This window comes from Miscanthus floridulus, chromosome 14, assembly GCF_019320115.1.
Source record: "Miscanthus floridulus cultivar M001 chromosome 14, ASM1932011v1, whole genome shotgun sequence".
Taxonomy (NCBI): domain Eukaryota; kingdom Viridiplantae; phylum Streptophyta; class Magnoliopsida; order Poales; family Poaceae; genus Miscanthus; species Miscanthus floridulus.
Genome location: NC_089593.1, coordinates 83,766,964 through 83,787,824, shown reverse-complemented (window position 1 = coordinate 83,787,824; position 20,861 = coordinate 83,766,964). Strand labels below are relative to the sequence as shown.

The following is a 20,861-nucleotide window of genomic DNA, read 5'->3' as shown; positions in this document are numbered from 1 at the left end:
GGAGTGGGCTGGGTTGACCCAAAATCCAAATCCAAAGAAAATTAGTTGGACAGAATGGGTAGTGTTTGTGACAACCAAGAAGGCGCGCGCGAAGCGATACTGTATTATGCATTTATGCTTATGCATGAGCTCTCTAATTTAATCTAAACACTAGATCATCATAAAATGGTGGTTTCTAGCCCTTAAGTGCAAACGTGGTCACTTCTTTTTAATACCATGGTAATGATACAATAGATGACCAATTAACCATGGATGCGACATTCCGTGTGAGTACCCACAGAATAATGTGAAGTTGTTGTATTTATTGCCATGCTACTTGTCTAGTTAGAGTTAGACTACTTTTTACAGTAGCATTACCTTTTTATAGTTTTAGTTTATTGTCTTCATGTGAAGTAGTATGTGACTGTTATTTCAATCAGCTGAATCCTCAACTACCTCTTATTTGTCTGCATTTTGTACACCAATTTACAGTTGAGTTTTGCCGCATTCTAGATATGTGATGCCATCTTTTTTCTGTTATAGAAGGATTATGACAAGGCACATTGGAGTGACCAAAACATATACTATTTCTGTGAACTTTTTATTGAGCAAATGAGAAAAGGGAATTGGAATAATGGGACCATGACTACTAGAGGTTACAACGAAATTCGAAAAAAATATTACCACATCACTAATCTCTGGCATGACACCAAATGCATGAAGAACCAAGTGAAAAATTGCAAGACAATGTACCACTTCTGGTTGAAGCTTAATCAAAACACAGGGTTAGGCCGAAAACCTGATGGTACAATTGATGCATCGCCTGAATGGTGGACCAACAACACAAAGGTACTTACTGCTTTGGTTTCACCTAGACCATGCGCCAGGCTCGCCGTGATGTGATCTAATCATTTGTGTTCTTCATCTGTGCATTTCAGGGACAAGCAGAGTGCAAGAAATTTCAGTCGGGCAATCCTGCTTACTTGCACCTTCTAATCGAGATGTTCCAAGGTGTGACAGTAGATGGGTCATCTTCATGCATCCCTAGGCAGCAAGCATGTGATGTTGTAGGGGATGACGCGGTTGATGTTTCTAGGGCTGCTGCTTGGAGTCCTGTAGGAAGTGATGCAGATGTGTTTGGGAACAGTCCAGTGAGTAGTTCCAGCCGCAAGAGGGCAAGCAGCAGTGCCACTACAGCCGAGAGTCCATCCAAGAAATGCAAGTCAGGCGACAGTCCACCCAGGAAAAGCAAGACACCTTTGCTGAACATGATGAGTGGAATCATGGACAAGTTTGATCAGGACAGCAAGCTTTCAAATGAAAAATTGGATCAATACAGAAATAGCAAGGTACTCAGACATATGAAGAAGAAGCAAGAGAAGCAGGAACAAATAGACAGATGCTTGGCCCTGGCGAAGGAATGTGGGGCAGCTGAAGAAACAGAAGAATTCTTCATAGCTACAACATTATTTGAGAAAGAATACAACAGGAACATCTTCTGTAAACTCACCACATCGGAGTCAAGGTTTCTGTGGTTGAGAAGATGGTGCCAGCGCAGCAGCGGGTGAAGTGTGAACCAATGGAGTGTTTGATGTATCTATGATGGCTGTAGTATCTTAAGTAAAGTGTAGTATCTTTGGACCTATTATGCGTGATGAACATCTTCTATGCTTGTTAAACCTATTATATGCTTAATGAACCTATTATGTGTGATGAACATCTTATGTGCTTGATGAACCTATTATCTGTGATGAATTTATTTATGAGTGGTGAACCTATGTCTTGACTCTTGAGTGGTGAACTTTTTTTATGAGTGGTTAACCTATGGTCTGATGCGGTTTCCTGTTTGTGTGTTCAGGTCGATGATGTTAATGTAGCAACACTTGAGGGAGATGGCACTAAAGATGATGATGATGATTCAGAGCAAGGGTCAGATGATGATTCAAGTGACAGTGCTAGTTTGGAGGATGATGATTCAAGTGACAGTGATAGTTCGGATGATGAAGATGCTGCAATAGAAGAGTATTTCTTGAGGGCTCAGAAGAGGAGGTGGCAAATGGTCCTTACTGCATCCATGATCGGTATGATTCACTTCGACAAATATATATGAACAAAGCTGAGTATAGAGTACCTAAAGAATCTGGATACGAATGGGTCATGAGAAACCTAGGTAATAGGACTGGTTGTTACAACATGTTTAGGATGCACAGAAATGTTTTTGATAAGCTTCATAATGTCCTTGTGGAGTCATATGGATTGAAGTCCACACGTAAGATGTCATCAGTGGAGGCTTTGGGGATGTTCTTATGGATATGTGGAGGACAACAAGCTGTTAGACAAGTTGAAAATAGGTTTACACGATCACTCGAGACAGTTAGTAGGAAGTTTGAGAAGGTGCTGGCTAGCGTGTCCAAGCTAGCAGCTGATATCATTAGGACAATTGATCCTCATTTTAGGTCTGTGCATCAAAGGTTACAATCCCCTCGGTTTTCTCCTTTCTTTGATAAATGCATTGGAGCCATAGATGGAACACATGTCCCTGTAGTTGTGCCAACTAATCAGGTAGTGCAACATACAGGGAGGCATGGTTACACTACTCAGAACGTGTTGGCAATATGTGACTTCAATATGAGATTTACCTTTGTTGTGGCGGGATGGCCTAGATCCGTTCATGATATGAGGGTATTCAAGGATGCAATTGAGAAGTATGGCGACAAGTTTCCACATCCACCTGAAGGTATTGATGTCTACTATCATCTCTTGTTTCACCTAGATTGACATACTTTTCATGTTACTTTCCATGTATCACCTAGATTGTGTTAGCCACTGTTACTTTTGGCGGATCTTTTTCTGTAGATTTAGTCCATGCAAGTGCAATGCTTAACAGTGGCTCAGTATGTGTGCTAGTGATGCAATAGATATTGTGGTGTTGTTGCAATCTTACCAGTAGCCATGCAAATAGCTAATATTTGAAAAATACATGAGCTGAAATTATATTCAAATACATGAGTTTGTATGAATAGAATAGATAACGAAAGATAACGGAAATACATAAGTTGAGTTGGTGATGAAGTAACAGTCAATTTCTGGGCTTCCCCATTTGTCTGGCAATCAGGTGCAAGGCTTTGCTCAGCCCTTGAGATATCACTTAACAAAGATTTGCGCAGTACTCTGCCTTTTCCTCCAAATAGAGTACTACTAGATTTTGAATCTTCTGTTTCCACCAGAGAAGAGTTCCGTTGAGACTTTGACTTCATGATAGGATCAAGAATTTTCTTGAATGGACTAGAACGAGCCTTTTTGTTGCCAACACATTCTGATGGGCATGTAGCATCAAAAACACCCACCTTTTGCAGTGGAAATTAGGGATCCTGTCAAGGCACGGCTCTCCCAATGTTTCATCTGTGCATTTCAATCTGTGAAACTTGCTTGCTTCTGTTTCTCTGCTGGTGCTCTCAGTTTCATCACTGATTGATTTCATGCTGCCCTTACCTGCTCTTTGCCGAGAACGGTTCCCCATAGAGGTTCCTGCAAATGAAACCACAAACATAGCTAGCTACTTAGGTCCAAAACCAACACTTGTTTTGTAGGACAGCATTTCTTGTTAGCTAGTCATAAATGGGGATTTTCTTATGGCACATAAGGTAGTCACAAATAAAGGATGCTGTACTGGAACATCAAAGCAAGAGGTCCATTTTTTACCTATTAATGGAACAACATGGAGCTCTCTGTTTCAGGGGAAAAAAATGATAGGTCAAACTTGAAGATAGCTGCAAACAGTTCTTGCAGGAAAGCTACTAGATCGTGCAAACAAGAAATACTGGAAATGCATCAATCAACATTGTTCTCTGAATGGTAAAACAAAACAGCATTATCCAAAGACATAGTAACTAAGAGTTTCACTTGCCTGTGTGTATGTCAAATATAAACAAATTGCATTTCTTGAGAAGTTGATCGGTTTTCTCATCAGAGTTTCAATCTGTCCCCAGAGGAGAAATAGGATTTGGATTGCCCAATACACAGTTATTTTGCCGGACAAGGTTTTTTTCAAGTTTTTTCCCAAGTGCAATTTAGACCCTGTTGAAATATCCCCTGAAACAAAGAAAGCTATTGCTGGGTCGATCAAACCAACCTTTGGTGAGCAGACCAATCGGCTAGCATCACAGGTCCAGACCGATATGTTGCAGTTACATTGTCTAGATATTGTGCCTGCTTGCTTGCATTTGTCCCGCAACTGCTTCCATACCATGCAGCGGACATTAGAGAGTTAATAGCCATCAATCTTTCTGATTAGGTCACTAAGAGTTTCACTGTTAGAATCAGAGTTAGGTCACTAAGAGTTTCACTGTTAGAATCTCCCAGTTCCATATTTCCCACCAATCTTTGATGGTGCAGACATAGTAACATTGTTACTCTGTCTTTTCTCTTCAGCTGTACCCTTTCCAAGTGTTATGGTTTTCCCACTGGTTTGGCCAGATTCTTTGTTGTTAGTCTCAGCCGCTTTGAATTTCTTGGGGGGAGGGGGATAGCCACCTTCAGTTATCTTAATTCCACTCTTAAGAGTTTTCTCAGGGCCTTCAACTTCCACCTCCCTTTCAAAATGAAAATATCATCTCCAGTAAGAAAAAAAAATACATGCTGTTACTAGTTAGTGCAATAGTACTAGTGTACTCTTGTTCCTTCCTCAATCCTCGATCATTAGTAGCTACTGCTAGAAAAAAAAATATAAATCCTCAGTAAGAATAAGTATAAGTATAGGGAGAAATAAATGGAGCATAGAACCAGTTATATCACAGATAGCTTATATAGACAATCATATACTCCTTGTATTATGAACTAGTGGGGAATTTGGACAGAAATACATGCTGTTTACTTGTTCATTCTCTAATTTTCATGGGGGGTCCTAGATAATTGATACAGTAGCAACATAGACAGTATCTTAGTCAGTAGCTCTCCTTTGGCTGCCTTTTGAATCCTTGATTTTTGTCTATATATTGTGGTGCGGGTTTAGTTGCTACTTATCTGTCTTATTTGAAATGTTTTTGCTGTTGAATGTTATTGAGGTGAAGTTTTAGCTCCTTGATGGTAGATTGACAGCCAACTCTCTCATTGTTGTTAACTGTTGAGGTGAAGTATTCTAGTTGAGATTGTTCTTTCAGCTTCTGGACACTCCTACTGTGAGCGTGGTAGGATTTGTGTTATCCAGCTACTCTGAAACTGGTACTCCAATGAACTTTAGAAAGTTTCAATGCAATGATCTGAAATTCAATCATCAAGAGTGGTTTCGGCTACGTTAATATGTCTTCCCCCAAAAGAGACCTTTACTTTATTACAAGTTGAAACCTACTTTCAAAATGAAAGTTTTCAGCCATTGACTTGTTTGATTTACGTACTGTTGTAAATCTGCAACTGCATTTATGTCTTAATTCCATGTTATGTAGGGAAGTTTTATCTTGTAGACTCGGGTTACCCAAACCGAACAGGTTACCTTGCACCATATAAGGGAACAAAGTATCATCTCCAGGAGTTTCGGCAAGGACCAATGCCAAGAGGTAAAAAGGAGCTCTTTAATTATTCGCATTCTTCACTTCGAAATGTCATCGAGCGGTCTTTTGGAGTTTTGAAGATGAAGTGGAGGATATTGTTAGATTTGCCGAGTTATCCAATGGCAAAGCAAAGCCAAATAATTATGGCTTGCATGGCCGTTCATAATTTCATTCGAGAGACTGCTTTAGCGGATACGGACTTTGATATGTGTGATCAGGATGAAAACTACGTTCCAATTGCCGAAGCATCGTGTTTTTCTCAAGGAAATAGACGACGTATACGTCAAGGGGACGAAGATCAAAATATGAATCAGTTTCGGGATTGGATAGCTGATGGTTTATTTAGGAGATTGTAGGTCTGATGATTTGTAATATTGAATATTTATGAACTGCATGAACACTATTTTGAATTTTTCCATGATTTGGGGAGAGGAAAGCCTGCCGGCAACGCGGCAAGGCAAAGCAAGCAGCACGGTCAGAAAAAGCAACACGGGAACAAGGGTACAGCCCCTAGCTGATTTGTGTATTGAATAGGGGTATCATGGTCTTTATGCAGTAGATTAGTCCCTTGAACCAAACAGCATGAGGGACTATAGTTTAGTCCCTGTGTAGTCCCTAGTCTCTAGTCTCAAGAAACCAAACAGGCCCTTAATACTTCGCAGGCCAAAACAGAGGCACACAGTAGTGTAGCCAAATCACCAAGTTTGGCAATCATGGACCACGGTGTGTGTACTACTGTCTTGTAGCTCTTCTTCCACTTGTGTACTTCCTTCTCAGGTCGTTGTGCAAGAAAGCTCCCCTGGGATCTGGTAGCCGCCGTGGACTCCAGCTCCCTCCAGGCCCATGGCAGCTCCCCGTCATCGGCAGCATCCACCATCTCCGCGGCTCCCTTGTGCACCGCGCTCTGCGGGACCTGTCCCTCCGCCACGGCCCTCTCATGTTCCTTAAGTTCGGCGAGGTCCCGGTGGTCGTAGCATCCACGCCGGACGCCGCGAAAGAGGTGATGAAGACCCACGACGCCATGGTTTCGACGAGGCCACTGAGCTTCGCATGAAGACGGTGACCAAGGACCGCCTGGGCATCGTCCGGGCTCCGTACGGCGAACACTGGCGGCAGCTCCGCAAGATCTGCACCATGGGGCTGCTCAGCGCCCGGCGCGTCCAGTCCCTGCGGCCTGCCCGCGAGGAGGAGGCGTTCCGGTTGGTCCGAGCTGTCTCGTCCTCATCGTCGTCGTCCACCGCAGCAGTGCCGCTCGTGGACCTCGGTAAGCTGGTCGCCATGTACGTGGCCGACGCGTCGTTGCACGCCATCTTGGGCCGGCGGTTCAAGGTGAAGGACAGGGAGACGTTGCTCCGCTACTTGGACGAGGGCGTCCGGCTGGCCGGCGGGTTCACGCCCAGAGACCTGTTCCCTTCGTCATGGCTGGCTCGTGCTCTGAGCCGCCGGGCAGTACGTGCGTGAGGTACAAGCCTACTACCACTCCCTGTTCTCCTTCATGGATGGAGTGTTAGGTGAGCACCTAGAGCGACGAAATTCACGTGAAGAAGAAGGCGAAGAACGCGACGGTCATCAGAAGGATTTGATTGACGTTCTCCTCAGGATCCAGAAGGAAGGAAACCTTCAGTTCCCTCTCACCACGAGGATAATAGAAGCAGTGATATTTGTGAGTGTTTATTAATTGGCTAATGTTAATTTTCATGAGATCTTTGCTAATGTAAATGTTAATTAATATCTTCAGTTCCTGTGTGAAATAAACTGTATTCCATGTAGGATCTTATTGGCGGGGCTATCGAAACAGCAACAACAACGCTGCAGTGGGCGATGGCTGAGCTGATGAGGAATCCAGGCATCATGGCCAAGGCACAAGCTGAGGTTAGGGGAGTGTTCATGGGCCAAACGAAGGTAACCGAAGATCGGCTAGGCGAGCTATCCTATCTGCAGCTGGTCATCAAGGAGACCCTACGACTGCATGTCCCGGGGCCATTGCTCGTGCCAAGGGAATGCACGGAGCAGTACGTGCCGGATATTGGGCTACGACGTGCCCAAGGGAGCCATGGTGCTCGTGAACGCCTGGGCCATCGCTAGGAGCCCGGATTGCTGGGAGGAGCCGGACGCGTTCCATCCTGAGAGGTTTCTCAGTGACACGAGAGATTTCAAGGGCAACGACTTCGAGTTCATCCCGTTTGGCGGCGGGAGGAGGATGTGCCCTGGGATGGCATTCGGGATGGCGAACATAGAGCTCGGTCTCGCCAGCTTGCTCTTCTACTTTGACTGGAGTCTCCCGGAGGGCGTCGTTCCCGGTGAGATGGACATGACCGAGACCATGGGGATGACTGCTAGGAGGAAAGCAGACCTCTTGTCTGCTACTCCGTGTGTCAAACTGCCGAGTTAATGTTAATTTGAATAAGATGCTCTATTCACAAAACAAAAATGAATAAGTTGCTCGAGCTTGAGCTTGTATGTAATCCTGTCGAATATGTTTACGCTTTCGGTAGTTGTTTAAGTTGGCGTAGAATCGCAGGTGAACGATGCCATGCTCGTTCCATGCCATGACCGCCGTTGTGTGCTGCCGCATCATGACGTCGCGCTGTGCATGCCCACGCCTGATCCAAAAATGGAGGAGATCGTGGAGCACATCGCATGGCGGAGCGATCGGGCTCCAAGCCTATCTATCCAATTATGTAATGGAATCAGGGACGGATCCAGCGGTGGGGCGGGCAAGGCTCTAGCCCCCCTACCGCCACCGGACCCATGGAGCCCCCCTAGAAATTTTTGTCATAGATGCACCTTAAGGAGAGGCTAAAGCTGTCTAGAAGTTGAAGAAGCCCTCCTAACATTTATCCTTTATTCGTCCCTGGAATGGAAAACAACCCGAAAAGCTGCGGCTATTTAGCAGCGAAACTCTCTCATGCTCATCCACTCTCGCGTGTGTGTGTTTGTGTGTCCAAGTTCATGAACTCACCGTGGTGATCGCGGCCGGAGCAACACCGTTGCCGATCCAGGAATCAACCGCCACGGCACGGTTCCAACAACCGGTATCAAAGCTGGTTGGAGGGGCGTTCTGGCAGTGGGTGGCAGTGTGGAGGACTCCGGGTGGTCACATCCTCCCTACCCCATGTGTCGGCAGCGAGAGATTGTGGAGAAGATGGGCAACACAATACCGGGTACTAGCACGACTTCTGAAGGCGTCAAGGAAAGTTCCCTTTCATGGCCGATGCTTACCCGCACGAACTATGCGGAGTGGGCTTTGTTGATGCAGATCAATTACGAGGCAATGGTGGTGATATTGTTCATCGCATAAGCACTTCTGGACTTGTTTTCTACCTTGGAACCAGTTTAGGGTTTAGGAAGTTAAGCTGCTAGACAACATATTGATGAAAGTCCAAACATGCTGAATTTCCAGGAAGCAAGGACAATGGAAATGGCCAATTAAAAAACAGTTTTGCTATTTATGTGTTGACAGTTTTCTTGCAAAGAAATCTGTAAAATTTTGAGCTATTTGTTTTTGCTCTGTGATGTGTGTTCTGGTTGTTGGATTTTTTTCAATGCTTCTAACTTTGTTGGAACTACTTTTCCTTTAATTCTTTATTAGCAAAACTGTAAAAAAAATTGAACACATAAATTAGCCATACGGTACTGTAACATGACGAATTTGGAGAGGAACATGAAAATAGTTTGCTGACTGTATTGTGGTCTTTAACTCTTCATCCTATTCAGTATGCAGGACGACACAACTGCATTCAGGTTCTTTGCCGAGTGCCTGAGGCACTCGGCAAAGGCCAAATTGTACTCGGCAAAGCCTTTGCCGAGTGCGGCACTCGGCAAAGAACACACGGCAAAAATTTGATCGGCAAAGCCCTCTTTGCCGAGTATCTTTTATCGGGCACTCGGCAAAGGCTTTGCCGAGTGCCCCGGGGACACTCGGCAAAGAAAAGCGACCGTCACGGCGCCGGTCCCGTTGACGGTCACTTTGCCGAGTGCCAACCCTGCAGGCACTCGGCAAAGATTTTTAAATTTTTTTTTTAAATTTCTTTGCCGAGTACCAACCCGTGAGGCACTCGGTAAAGATTTTTTTATTTTTTTAAAAAAAATTTCTTTGCCGAGTGCCAACCCGGACGGCACTCGACAAAGAGCTTTTATTTTTTTTGAAAAAATTCTTTGCCGAGTGCCAACCCGTGAGGCACTCGGCAAAGATTTTTTATTTTTTTTTAAAAAAAAAATTCTTTGCCAAGTGCCAACCCATAAGGCACTCGGCAAAGAGCTTTAATTTTTTTTGAAAATTGCTTTGCCGAGTGCCAACCCTACAGGCACTCGGCAAAGTGTTTTTATTTTTTTAAAATTTCTTTGCCGAGTGCCAGACATTGGGCACTCGGCAAAGATTTTTTTTTTAATTTCTTTGCCGAGTGTCCTATGGATGGCACTCGGCAAAGTTTTGAATTTTTTTTAAAAAAAAATTTCTTTGCCGAGTGCCCTATGGCCGGCACTCGGCAAAGTTAAATTTTTTTTAAAAATTTCTTTGCCGAGTGTTATGGTCACAGCACTCGGTAAAGCTGGAAAATCTGTTTTCGGGTCGCCCATTTTTCCAGCTTTGCCGAGTGCTGTGACCATTGCACTCGGCAAAGGGGTCCTTTGCCGAGTGCAACACTCGGCAAAGTGACCCAAAACGGCAAATTTTTTTTTATATTCCATCATGACAAATACATTCGTACAAATATATATCACATATATATCTCATCCATCACATATATATCTCATCCATCCACACATCCATCCGCCTATATCACATCCATGACAATATATAATAATAAGTGCTCAAGTCCATCCAAATAAGTCCACAAGTGCATCAAAGTCCACAAGTGCATCAAAGTCCACAAGTGCATCACAAGTATATCACAAGTCCATCACCAAGTGAACAACAAATGTAAAAAATACAACATGCACTCATCTCGGCCACTGCGACTGTGGTGAAGGCCCAGATGCATCATTCGGAGGTGCATGAGGTGGATTATTCGAACCACCATCGGATGGAGACTGCACAAAGGAGAAAAGATTGCATGTGAGATAAGATTATTTTGATAGCTAATCTAGGACCATAGAGGTCATACAAGCAAAGCACAAGCAAAAGTAAAAAACTTTGATACTCACAGGAGTAGCTGCAGCTGCAGGACGCGGAGGCAGAGGTGGAACCAATAGCCCAGGTGGCAGAGACAAGCCCATACGTTGCCCAAGCCCTTGTAGGAAATCCGTAATGTCCACCAGCCTCTGCGCCTGGGCCTGCCGCTCGGCCCGCTCGGCCTCCAGCTGGGCCCCAGCTCCTGACGTTCCTTCATTTCTTGTTCCAGCCGGGCCTGCAATATTTCACTCTAATGTTTCAGTAATGCAAAGCTAATTAAGGTGTGTAAAGATCAATGTATGACGAGTAAAACAGGAATAACCTTGAGTGCATCGACCCGGTGCTGTGCAACGGTCAGCCGTGTGCGAATGGCCGGGCTCTCGCTCGTGCTCCATGCTCGGATCTGGGAGAGAGAGGGAGTAGAGGCCGTGTCGATGACGCCATCGCCAAGCCAAAACAGCCCATGCTTCTTGCCTTGCCCCGCCCTTATGACGGCCTCTCCATCGAAGTTCTGGGTGCTCGGATCGTGGTCTAACCCATGGAGCGACCTCGCCACCTCAGTGTACTCACTGATGCGGGAGTGGACGCTCGGGTTCGTGTATGCCTCGGGCGGGTCCTCCAGGTTGAAGGAGACGTCGGACGTCGCCTTGCCCTTGTGGGCCATACAACATGCCTGGAAGTCTGAGCAAGCTTGGCCACTATGTGACGCCGACTGCGAGAAAGATAGCACGATGATTAGAAATCAGGCAGAACTGAGTGTGACAACAGATAAATCAATTCGTGTACCCATGCTTGTTTGTATCCGGCGAGGTTGCGGCTGCCTTGATGGTGTGCTGGACCTTGCATCAGCAAACGACGGTCCTGGGCATCCCTGTGCATCTTGAGGTACTCCTCCGTGAACCACCTCTCCACCATCATCGCCCAGCACTCAGGATACGCTTGACACCACCAGGGAATCATCTACACGTCATCAAGTATTGGACATATAAGAAGATCAAATTAAACCAACTTAATCTCAAAACGAATCAATATTAATGTTCTTCATTTACCTCAAGGTACTACTCCTGGGTCAGCTGCATCTCTCTTGCATCTTTCTTGGTTTTCCTCTCTCCAAGCTTTGACCCATAGTAGGTTACAATGGCCTAGATGCGCACCTCGTGATGCATGTCGGTGACGAGTTTTTTACAGGCTTTGGTAGTCGCCTGCTCCGCCCTGGCCTCAAATCCCTCCTCGCATCTGTAATAAGTCTGCATACAAAAGCGATGTATCCAGTCATTATTTCAAGAAAAGTCCAATGAATGCGACGTATTGAGCAATGTTGTGTGAGGGAGACTTACCCAAAACTCTGCCTTCACCCGCGCCGCCTTGTTGGGGTACTCCGCATCGGAGGCGACGACATAGTGGTCAAACGAGTAGGCCAGCTCCGTCTTCGATGCGTACGTGACAATGCCGGGGAAGTGTTGCCTGCACAGAAGACCTAGGATGCCGTTGACTAGCCGTGCGCTACCACCCAACACAACCACCCAGTTCCTGCACAAGTGATTAAGAAAAATTATTAGTTTTTTTCATCATATCATATGAAGTAGTGGTGATAACATATACAGTTACTTACTTTTGTCCTTCGGGGTGAATCACTGGGCGTTGGTGAGGAAGCAGAACCTGTGGGAGGCTCGCGGGACCTCGCAAGTAGACACTCGAAGAGGAGTTGGAGGAAGCAGAACCCGTGCCTACCGCCTCCCCCCTCCTCCTCCTCCTCCTCCGCCTCCTCCTCCGTATGCCGAACCAGCTCCTCGTCTGACTCGTCCACGGGCGTCACCTCCTCCTGCAGCTGGCGGTCCTCCTCACGTGGCGTGGGAGGAGACGGCCCCCTCCTACGGCTAGCGGTCCTCCTCCTCCTCCTGTTCGATCCCTCTGCCACCCCCTCCGCCCCCTCCTGCGGCCGGCGTGGTCTTTGGTAAATCGAGTTCACGGACCTATGACGGTCGCCCACCATCTTTGTTCAATCACCTGCAATAAAAAAGAAAAACAAGACGTAATTAGAAATAGGTGCAAAAATGAACAAAACATAATTACAAAAAACATAGTAATACATGTATTATAAATATATGCAAAAATGAACAAAACATAATTACAAAAAACATAGTATTACATGTATTAGAAATAATCTTCATGATTGAGATTAGCTGGATCATAGGTCTCGTCATCACTATCAACATTGTCCAACTCATCAACACTATCCGAAGGAGGAATGTTGTCTTCATTCTCATTGCCCAAATGTAATCGCTCAAGCATTTGTATGTCCTTCAGATTTCGCACCTCGTCTCCAGCGTCCTCGTCATCATCCCTTTCATTGTCTACTTCCATTACTATCTCTTCGGTTAAGTCTATGTCAAACCTCCCTTGTAGCCCCTCTTCTTGATAGAACTCTCCATCATATGTGTTTGGGTTGAAGTTGTAATCTTCATCATTTGGGACTGGTAGTTTACCGTGTGGAGATACCTTGTGCACAATAGACCAACCCTTAAGATGCTCGGCGTCTTTGCACGCGTATGACGTATAATAAACCTGGACGGCCTGTTGAGCCACAATGTAGACATCTTTTCCTGGATAGACGGAATCCTGTCGAATCTCGACTAGCCCAAGCTTAGGGTCCGTCTCGTTACACCAGGATGAAACCAGTGGCATTTGAATATGACAGGAGTAAGAGGTTTAGAACCATAAAATGATAGTTCGTAGATTTCTTCAATTCTTCCATAATAGTCGAGTCCATCAGTGTCGGGCGTAACAACTCCGATGTTTGTGGTTTGTCGTTTGGGCCGACTCTGCTCGTAGCTTGCTATGTGAAAACGATATCCATTCACGTCATAACCGGTAAATGACTTGACCCTAACGGCACAGCCGTTTGCAACCTGTCTCAACTCATCACTTATAGGCGCATCAGTTTGGGCTTTCTGTTTGAACCAACAAATGAAATCGGGGCTCCCTGGTCCTGCACCCCGTGAAAGAAGGGTATCATTTTCTTGCGGGGTAGGTTGCCTTGATCCATGCCAGGATTGACGAAGAAATTCCCTGTACCAACGAGAAACAAGGGGGTTGGACAAAGAAACAAGGACATACGGCGAAATAAAACAAGTTTGTTCAGAACCTACCCAATGAACGGTTGCACCTCGACAAGGTTGGTCAACACATATAGCATGATACTGCGCCACTCTTCATTTTTCAATTGCTTAGTGGTTGATGCACTTGCGCTTCCGAGTTGCCCTTGGAAAAGGCTGAGGTTTGATTCATTTTCACCAGCATTGTAACGAGGGGGTGGATTATAAACGTTAGGAAGTTTCTCATTGTAGTATTTCTCTATGAAGTTCGACACCTCCTCTAGAATGTATGCCTCTGCAATGGAAGCCTCAATTCTAGCTTTATTTCTACATTTTTTGCGAAGAGTCTTCAGACATCTCTCGATTGGATAGCACCAACGGTTCTGCATGGGCCCCCCATCCGTGCCTCATACGGGAGGTGCACAATCAAATGCTGCATCAACAAGAAGCAGGCGGGTGGAAAGATCTTCTCCAACTTACAGAGCAACACGGGTGCCGCTTTTTCCAAGTCATCAATGACGGTCCGAGAGAGCTCCTTGGCACAAAGTTGGCGGAATAAGTAGCTCAACTCTGCCAGCACTTGCTAGACATGCTCCAGGACATAGCCTCGAACCATCGTCGGAAGAAGCCGCTCAATCCATATGTGGGCCTAAGTTAACTCCCCTCTTTAGATTCACTGCATACCCATCTGGGAACATTAGCTTCTTGATCCATTCAAGTACTTCCCTCCTTTGGTCCTTTTTCAAGACGAAATCGGCCTTAGGCCTTCTCCAGGTCTTGCCACGACTAGGAGGTTGCATCTCTTGGTTTGGTCTATCGCATAACGTTGCTAGGTCTACTCTAGCCTTTGGGTTGTCCTTAGACTTTTCAGTGTCCATGAGTGTTGCCCAAAGTGCCTCGGCGACATTCTTTTCAGTGTGCATTACATCAATGTTATGTGGTAGAAGAAGGTCATCGAAATAGGGGAGCCTCGTCATGCCCGAGATATGAGTCCACATATGCTGCTCACCATATCCCACAAAACCACCTTCTTCATTGGCCACGAGAGCACCTATCTGAGCATGAACCTCGGCACCAATCATCATCCGCGGTGCAGGGTTTGTCACTTTGACACCTTTCGTAAAGTTCTTGATGTCTTGTCTGAATGGATGGTCAAGAGGTAGGAATTGACGATGTCTGTCGAACGACGAATACTTGCCACCCTTCTGCAACCAAATAAACCTCACACCTTCCTTGCATATTGGGCATGGGAACTTCCCGTGAACACACCAGGCGCAGAATATCCCATACGCCAGGAAGTCATGCAGGGAGTAGTGGTACCAAACGTGCATTTTGAAGGTTGTCTTTGTATCTCGATCGTATGTCCATACCCCTTTGTCCCAAGCACGGACCAATTCATCAAACACGGGCTCCATGAACACACCCATATTACTTCTTGGGTGTCCAGGAATTATCAACGACAAAAATACGTTATGTCGTTGAAAGGAGACACCGGGGGGAGATTAAGGGTGATAACAAAGACGGGCCAACATGTGTATGGGGCAGCCATCATTCCATAAGGATTGAACCCATCTGTTGCCAACGCAACACGTACATTACGAGCCTCATCTGCTTTGTCATGATGTTTGTCATTAAAGCGGATCCAAGCTTCACCATCGGATGGATGTACCATCTTGTCAGGATTGTACCGTTTGCCATTTTTGTGCCATGTCATCTGTTTCGTGGATTCCTCGGTCATGTATAGCCGTTGAATTCTCGGTAGGAACGGAAGGTACCATAGGATTTTTATGGGGATCGTAAGTTGCCTCTTCTGGCCATCATCAGAGTCTACCTCCAGGTACCTAGAGGATTTACACTTTGGACAGAACTTTGCATGCTCGTGTTCTTTCCTAAATAGGATGCACCCTTTCGGACAAGCATGTATCTGCTCATACGACATCTTAAGTGCTCGAAGGAGTTTCTGTGACTCGTACATGCTCTTTGGCAGAATGTGGCCCTCTGGAAGCAGGGTGCCAATCACGGCCAACATCTTATCAAAGCCAGGTTGACTCAAGTTTAACTCGGACTTCAACCCCATTAAGCGTCCAATGGCATCCAGTTGAGACACCATTGATCGATCGTGAAGGGGTTTCTGTGCCGAGCCCATCATGTTGTAGAACGCCTGTGCAGCTGCCTCCATCTCCTCCTTCTCACGTCCCTCATCGAACTGTCCTTGGTGAAAGTCATCTAACATGTCTGCTACCCCGGCATCAGCATCAAAAGCCTCCACCCGTGGTCTCACCACCTCCTCTCTCATACGATGGGCTTCACCATGGTGGACCCATCGGGTGTAGTCCGGCGTAAATCCATTCTTCACAAGATGTTTACCCATTTCAACCTTGTTTACCCTTCTTCTGTTTCCACATTTGCTGCAGGGACACAAAACTAGGCAATGTCCTTTAGCAGCGTTGCCAAATGCGCTGTTCAAGAAAGCATCGGTCTTGTTCATCCATTCCGTGGTGTAATCACTCTGACTTCTCCAGCCCGTGTACATCCACTAACGGTCATCCATCCTCTAACATATGTATCAGCGAGTAATGTAACCATCAATTGCATCTACATGGTGTTCCTACTGTCTAATAGGTGAGGATAGGTCCTAATCCCACCCGCAGATGGTAGATGAAGTTAGTTTCCATGCTCTACTCCTATCCGAGATAGAATTTCAGTAGCACCTCCCCGATGTTCTCCAGATACACGTCCTGCCAAAGAAGAGTGCGTATCCAGAGAACAACAGGGAGGTGATGCCGAAACTCTGTCTCGGACCAGAGCAGAACATGGGAACTAACCCATCTACGCATCTGCGGGCTATCCAAAAAGCATGGATAATCCAAAATAGATACGGTCATAGATATGCAAAGATCTGCATACCTCCAACCGTATCTCTTTCGAACGGGAGACGCCTAACTGGGTTACGCGATCTACGACCATGATACGAAAAGAGGGGTTATACCTAGGGTGGCGGCAGAGTCAGGCTAGCGGAGCCATGGCGGGTCAGTGCAGTGGCGAGACGACGCGGTGTAGGCAGACCGGCATGGTGGCGAGAACTCCGACTCAACTCCGATGGGCTCTTCTCTACAAAAATGGAACAAAATACTGTCATTTACAAAAAATTTCGACAGAACCTCCCCTGCACGGTGAGGTTTCCAAAACCTGCAAAAAACAACGGCACGATGACCGACAAGCACATATGGCTCAAGAGAAGCCATGTAGTTTGGATATCAATCCATGCTGAAGAATATATCCAAGTAGTACCACTACTTGTACTACTACTTCCACTATTGCTACTACTACTACCACTATTGCTACAACTACTACCATTAGTTGTACTACTACTACTACCACTACTTCTACTACTACTACCACTAATTCTACTACTAATACTACCACTAGTTGTACTACTACTACCACTAGTACAACTAATACTACTACAACTACCACTACCTCGACAATAATAAGTGAGAAGGCATACCTGACGGGCGTCGGGGTAGGGGCGGGCGGCGTCGGGGCGGGCGGTCCACGGGGCGCAGCCGGGGGCAGGGCGCGGCCGGGGCAGGGCCGGCCGGGGGTAGGGTGCGGCCGGGAAAAGGGCGCGGCCGGGGCGCAGGGCCGGCCGGGGGCACGGCGCGGCCGGCGGCAGGGCGCGCGAGCAGCGGGCGGCGCGGCCGGGGGAGGGCCGGCCGGGGGCAAAGCGCGGCGGCGGCAGGGCGCGCGGGCAGCGCGGGTCGTCGGGCGCGCGGGCAGCGGGCGACGCGGTCGGGGGAAGGGCCGGCCGAGGCCACGTACAATGCTTACAAACCAGGACATCTCTACATGTGAGATCTGATATCACATGTAGAGATGTCGTGGTTTGTAAGCATCGTACGTGACAACGTGCACGAAATCTTCTAAAATTTTTATCATAGCCTCCACATATGATATCACGATATCTCAATAAGTTTCATGATTTTCGGACATCGTTTGCTTTTTATAGAATTTAAAAACTCTTCACACGCAATTTCGCGGACATGTTTCGTGAACAAGATGTCCGAAATTTCGGGTCCGTTCCTGGATACAGCCTCTCACAACACTCACTAACATGACTATCAATTTTTGAATCATTAAACTCCATTATTCGTACCACGTGTAGTTCAAATTTCTATTTTCGAAAAAATTCAAGTAAACGAAATAAAGTAACTAAATATATCAAAAAGCCACAAAAAATCCTCAAATTGTAACTAGGAGTTCCTGGTGCTTTAAAAGGGCTGCACAAAAAAATGGAGGACAAAAACAAAAAAACAAAAAATACTTTGCCGAGTGCCGGGGCATGGCATCCACAGGAGCACTTGGCAAAGAAATTATAAAAAAAAATTAAATCTTTGCCGAGTGCCGTGCTAGGGGCACTCGGCAAAGTATTTTTTTTAAAAAAAATTCTTTGCCGAGCGCCAGATCTGAGACACTCGGCAAAGAATTTTTTAAAAAAAAGTTAAATCTTTGCCGAGTGCCAGATCTGGGGCACTCGGCAAAGAAATTTAAAAAAAATCAAATCTTTGCCGAGTGCCTAACAGCAGGCGCTCGGCAAAGAAGGCCGTGACCGAACGCCGTTTCGCGGGCAGCCTATGCCGAGTGTAGACATTTTGCCGAGAGTCTGGCACTCGGCAAAGAACTCTTTGCTGAGTGCAATTCTTTGCCGAGTGCAGCACTCGGCAAAGAAGGTCTTTGCCGAGTGCCCGATTTTTGACACTCGGCAAAGAATTTTGCACTCGGCAAAGTCTCTGTTTGCAGTAGTGCGAGTGGTGCAGGATCCAGCGAACGCAACGGTGAACAGGCCATAGTGCATGACCACGACAGCTGAACTGATCGCATGGTTACAAAAAAACTCTTGTGGCATTCCGGGTTGAAGAAGTGGTCCTATACTCCTATCAACAAGATTTAAGATGAGGAAGGTGTAGAGTCAGCTTAACTCATGTGATGTCATGGAAGCTGAACTGCCAAAACGGATGACAATAAAACTCAATTCAATGCTGATGCGTGAAAACAAAATGGACCAAAGGAGGATCTAGGGAGGCAGCCAACGCACAAGTTTGGCCGTTTCGAGCAGGATGGTGTTACTTGAGTGAGCTAGGAGCAGCGGTAAGGAAGACAAAAGGATTAGACGCTAAGATCATAGGAAACAAAGTCAATCTAACAGCTGAAATAATACTGATGATGTGGCTTCACCAGAGAAGGGAGAAATACCAATCAATGAGACTTAGTGATTCTATCTATCTAGGTTATATATAGATTAGTGACAGTAAGATTTCAATTGAATTTTTTTGTATTTCTTGAAAGATGGACAAATCCAAAATGAGGTCACAATAAATGGCGAAAATTATCCCATGTTTGACTGCTGATTTAAGTTAGGTTGATCTTTGTCTTTTTTACGCTGATGTGTGAGCTCAGAAATCATCGATTCTTCGCCACTAGAGGCCAATCGAACCTGGCTGTCAGGAAGGAACTGAACCCAAAATAGGAATCTGTTCCAGTGTCCCTACTCACTAAAGAATCACTTGTGAGAAGGAAGGAGAGAAGAATGGAGATGTAAAACTGAAACCACCACTAGAGAAGAAGGAAGAGACAAAACTAAAACTATCCTCTTTGCTATGACTTTTTGCTAGGAGTCAAACGATCAGACCAACCACTGGAGATTGCAAAGATGGGGTAAACTGGTATACGTATAATTTTTAATATATGGAATCAAGTTCTGTTACCAACTCTGCTGCTACTGTACCTGAACCGGCAATAGGTGATGCAGAAGGAGAAGAAGCTGCGACAGGAAGGCCGAAGCCCAGAGCTGCCAGGGAGAGAAGGCCCAACCCGTTTATTACTGGCCCATCGTGGATTCGTTAGTGACGAGAGAGTAGTACTTAAAGGGAGAAGAGAGTAGAGAGAGGATTATGAAAATTGTAAACCATAACTGAATTCTGTTGATCATTCCTCATCCTGCCTATCGTGCTGTGCTTCTTCTTCCCCAAATTCCTAAATCCAAATTCCCTTTTCTAGCCTACGCTTCTGCTAACAAGTTCTTTGAAAAAGCCAAGATGGATCAGATAGTAATAAATGAAGTTGCCATCCAAAGCTTAAGGTTGGAAATGAGAGCACAATATAATTTGAATTTTAGCAGGAAAGATATCGAAATGTGAGTCAACGCTTGAGCAAGTCAGCCCTCAGCAATAGCTAGCGATCGTCGGTCAGCTACCACCAGAATGGGGCCATCGACTCAACTACGACTTGAGAGTTGAGACATGACAGTCAAGCAAATCAAGAAGAGAATATGCTTCCTGCTTTCGTTTCTCCGTTTCGTCAAAGACGACACACATCATCACCGGCACGGTGTCGGTGACCAAGCTCCTGCTGCCGTCCAGGGGGCTCGAGGGTAACATCTCGGCGTCCCTCGGCAACCTCACCGGCCTGCGAGCTGCGATGCCTCGACCTGTCGCGCAACTCGATCGCTCTCCGGCGCGCGGCCTCCCGCTGGAGCTGATGTCGTCAGCAAGCATCCTCGTCCTCGATGTCAGCCTCAAGCGCCTCAGCGGCGAGCTGCAGGAGCACTGCCCCTCCCCGTCGTCGCTTGCGTACCATCCTCTGCAGGTACTCAACGTCTCCAGCAACTTCTTCTTCGGAGATTTCCCATCCACGGCGTCATGCCGTCGTCTTTTTGCTTCGGCTCGCCGTCGTCCATCGCCGTGCTTGATCTTTCCTGCATCCTGTTCACTGGCGCCTGGCGGCATCCCCACTAGTATAGGTGAATGCTCTGCACTCCGAGTGCTCAAGGTTGGCCACAACGACATCGGCGGCGCTATGACGCTATCCCTGACGAGCTGTTGTTCAATGCTACCTCGTTGGAGCATGTCTCTATTCCCCACGGTAGCCTGACAGGAGAGCTTTCATGGTGCACTTATGGCCAAACTTGGCGGTGTAGCGATCCTTGATCTTCAAGGCAACGACTTGGTCGGTGAAATTCCAGACTCCATAGTCCATAGGCCAGCTTCATTCATTGAAGGAGCTGCATTTGGGATACTGTCAACAAGCATGTATAGGATAGCTAGATTAGCTCCACTCCGTTCATTTTGT

The 20,861-nt window shown here is 46.3% G+C and overlaps 1 pseudogene; it reads left to right on the top strand.

Moving 5' to 3' along the window:
* The first annotated feature begins 2,172 nt into the window (after positions 1–2,172).
* On the top strand, positions 2,173–20,663 carry LOC136503888 (premnaspirodiene oxygenase-like; annotated as a pseudogene).
* The last annotated feature ends 198 nt before the right edge of the window (positions 20,664–20,861 follow it).